The sequence below is a fragment of the Ascaphus truei genome, chromosome 18 (assembly GCF_040206685.1).
Source record: "Ascaphus truei isolate aAscTru1 chromosome 18, aAscTru1.hap1, whole genome shotgun sequence".
Taxonomy (NCBI): domain Eukaryota; kingdom Metazoa; phylum Chordata; class Amphibia; order Anura; family Ascaphidae; genus Ascaphus; species Ascaphus truei.
In genome coordinates this window covers 6,120,698-6,124,229 of record NC_134500.1, presented here as the reverse complement: position 1 = coordinate 6,124,229, position 3,532 = coordinate 6,120,698, and the positions used below count along the sequence as shown (strand labels likewise).

Here is a 3,532-nt window from a genome sequence, read left to right as displayed (position 1 = left end):
CTGCACCTTAGCGTGGGTGGTATCACTGTCACTTACAGCAGGAGCATCCAAAGGCGCTCCCCACAATGTTTTGCACCCACAGCAGCAAGGCGTTGTGGGGTGTGACTTCGGAAGCTCCCGCAGGGAGTGACAGCTATACCCCCCATGCTGCCTGCACACACAGAGGTGCAGTTTGGGGCTTTAAGCATGTGTTCCCCCCCCCCCCCACATGAACTCAGGACACCATACGTTCTGTAATGTAAGCGACAGTCTAATGAGTCGTCAATAAGATTTATTAATTAGGGGTTCGCAGAACAAATATTTTCTAGCAGGGGGAGCACAGTGTAAAAAAAGATTGGAGGCCAAAAACTAGACGTGGTTGAGATACTTTGTATGAGTTAAACAAAATCTTTCTGACTTGGACAGCTGAGAATACAAATGGCTAACCAGAGATATCCATAAACAAGACTTCCCACCGGTACTTTGTCAGTGGTGGTGAGCAACACATTTCAAGCCTATGTTATCTCCACCTGCCCTGTAGCTTTGTGTTGCATACATTGTTCTTTTCCGTTACCTATACCATCTCATTTTATATTCGTCGTATTTTTATGTTAATGAACACTTTAGTGGAAACATTCAAATATATAATTAGTGATTATAATTGGCAATTATTTCTAGGCTCATCTACTAAGTGAAATATAGATTCTCCTCTAATTAAACTAATACTTTTTTAACATTGTATTAATTGGAGTGTTTTTACAAAAAAAAGTACATAATTGAATAAAACAAAGTGTCTTCTTTGTATCTGATGCAGTCACATTGATGCTGTATTTTTATATACAGTAGATACATTTTCCGTGCGTATGGCTGCCTTTCCCTGACACTCAGTTACATGGTGATGTGGTGATGAGAAGGGAGATCCCGCAGGCAATGGAAGAGGAGTCAAAATATGTTAAGACAGCTCCCTGCAGGCCTCACACAGCTGAATCGGCTGTCAAATTGTATCCAAGTTTCTGTATTTGTCCGACTTCTCAGTCATCAGCGTTAAATTAATCTAGTGAAGCAGCAATTATTCTAGTGTCTTCTAAGAGATAATGAAATGATATAAAGATCTGTGTGAGTAAATACTGCAGATCAATACAGAGATACAATGAATCTCTGCTTACCAGTGTAGCACCGAATAAGAGGAGCGATTAAGAGGTTTATGTACTCAAGTCTCCCAGCTGCGAAACCGGTGCCGAAAACCTGGTTGATCAAAGGAAAAGAATATTATTGGAATAATTTTTTTTTTTTTTCATTTAATAAATCGGGTCTGATTATTTTTCCACGGGTTTTGCGACATGTTTTTCCTTCGCGAGATTTTAATAAACAACTCCCCAAAATGTTATACACAGTGTTCTGGGTCTGGTCACTGTCCACAAGTCTAAAACAACTTCCCCCCCCCCCCCTCTGATGTCAGATTGTAAGCTCTGCGGGGCAGGGATTTTCTTTCCCTATTGTATCATTTTCTTTGTTGCACGTCCTGTGTTATAATTCCCTGTATTGTATTCTCTGTTGTAAAGCGCTGAGTAACCTGTGTGCTAGAATGAGACATTCGGACGCGACTTTTTGCGCCGCGACCAAATGACCTCCGGCATTCGGCCGTAGATGGACGCTCTGCCGCAGACGATCCACCAATGGCGCCCGCCGCTTCTAAGGTAAGTTTTACTGGTTAGGGTAAAGGGTTAATTTAAGGGGTTTTAGAGTAAGGGCTTGGGGTAGAAGGTTTAGGGTAAGGGCTCAGGGTAGGGTGTTTAGGTTAAGGGCTCAGGGTAGAAGATTTAGGGTAAGGGCTCAGGGTAGAAGATTTAGGGTAAGGGCTCAGGGTAGGGGGTTTAGGGTAAGCGGTAAAGGGTTAGCGGTAAAGTGACCGGCGGCAAGAGGTCCTGCTTGCGGGGTGAGTCACGGCGAAGGGACCAAATGTCTTAGGCACTGTGTATGCTTTATAAATATAGATATTCCTACAAGATTTACATACATTAAGCATTATACGTGCGCTTTACTCCACAATCTGTTGCAAACCCCCAAGCAATTTTGTGTCGTTTTTACAGTATCACGTTAATTTTCTGCTGCTTTATTTCACTAATATGTCTGAAGCAAAGGCTCAGCGAGTAAAGGCTCAGCGAGTAAAGGCTCAGCGAGTAAAGGCTCAGGGAGTAAAGGCTCAGTGAGTAAAGGCTCGGCGAGTAATGGCTCGGCGAGTAAAGGCTCGGCGAGTAAAGGCTCGGCGAGTAAAGGCTCGGGGAGTAAAGGCTCAGGGAGTAAAGGCTCGGCGAGTAAAGGCTCGGCGAGTAAAGGCTCGGCGAGTAAAGGCTCGCGAGTAAAGGCTCAGGGAGTAAAGGCTCAGCGAGTAAAGGCTCGGCGAGTAAAGGCTCGGCGAGTAAAGGCTCGCGAGTAAAGGCTCAGGGAGTAAAGGCTCAGCGAGTAAATGCTCAGCGAGTAAAGGCTCAGCGAGTAAAGGCTCAGGGAGTAATGGCTCAGCGAGTAAAGGCTCAGCGAGTAAAGGCTCAGCGAGTAAAGGCTCAGCGAGTAAAGGCTCAGGGAGTAAAGGCTCAGCGGGTAAAGGTTCGGCGAGTAAAGGCTCGGCGAGTAAAGGCTCAGGGAGTAATGGCTCAGGGAGTAATGGCTCAGCGAGTAAAGGCTCAGGGAGTAAAGGCTCGCGAGTAAAGGCTCGCGAGTAAAGGCTCAGGGAGTAAAGGCTCAGGGAGTAAAGGCTCAGGGGGTAAAGGCTCAGGGGGTAAAGGCTCAGCGAGTAAAGGCTCGGCGAGTAAAGGCTCGGCGAGTAAAGGCTCAGGGAGTAAAGGCTCGGCGAGTAAAGGCTCAGCGAGTAAAGGCTCAGGGAGTAAAGGCTCAGGGGGTAAAGGCTCAGGGGGTAAAGGCTCAGCGAGTAAAGGCTCGGCGAGTAAAGGCTCAGGGAGTAAAGGCTCGGCGAGTAAAGGCTCGGCGAGTAAAGGCTCGGCGAGTAAAGGCTCAGGGAGTAAAGGCTCAGGGAGTAAAGGCTCAGCGAGTAAAGGCTCAGGGAGTAAAGGCTCAGTGAGTAACGGCTCAGTGAGTAAAGGCTCGGCGAGTAAAGGCTCAGGGAGTAATGGCTCAGGGAGTAATGGCTCAGCGAGTAAAGGCTCAGGGAGTAAAGGCTCGCGAGTAAAGGCTCGCGAGTAAAGGCTCAGGGAGTAAAGGCTCAGGGAGTAAAGGCTCAGGGGGTAAAGGCTCAGGGGGTAAAGGCTCAGCGAGTAAAGGCTCGGCGAGTAAAGGCTCAGGGAGTAAAGGCTCGGCGAGTAAAGGCTCGGCGAGTAAAGGCTCGGCGAGTAAAGGCTCGGCGAGTAAAGGCTCAGGGAGTAAAGGCTCAGGGAGTAAAGGCTCAGCGAGTAAAGGCTCAGGGAGTAAAGGCTCAGTGAGTAACGGCTCAGTGAGTAAAGGCTCTGACCCTGTAAACAATGACACTCAGTGTGAACCAGGGGAGCCGGGTTCTAATCCCGGTGTCGGCTCCTTGTGACCTTGGGTAAGGTCACTTTAT

The 3,532-nt window shown here is 47.6% G+C and overlaps 1 long non-coding RNA gene across 1 annotated transcript; it reads right to left on the bottom strand.

The window, feature by feature from the left end:
- Positions 1-254: 254 nt before the first annotated feature.
- Positions 255-1,226, bottom strand: LOC142469251 (uncharacterized). The gene is made up of 2 exons (XR_012788997.1): positions 1,146-1,226; positions 255-1,063 (listed from the first exon to the last, which is right to left on the bottom strand). It is a non-coding gene; the product is annotated as an uncharacterized LOC142469251 (long non-coding RNA).
- Between the last annotated feature and the right edge of the window lie 2,306 nt (positions 1,227-3,532).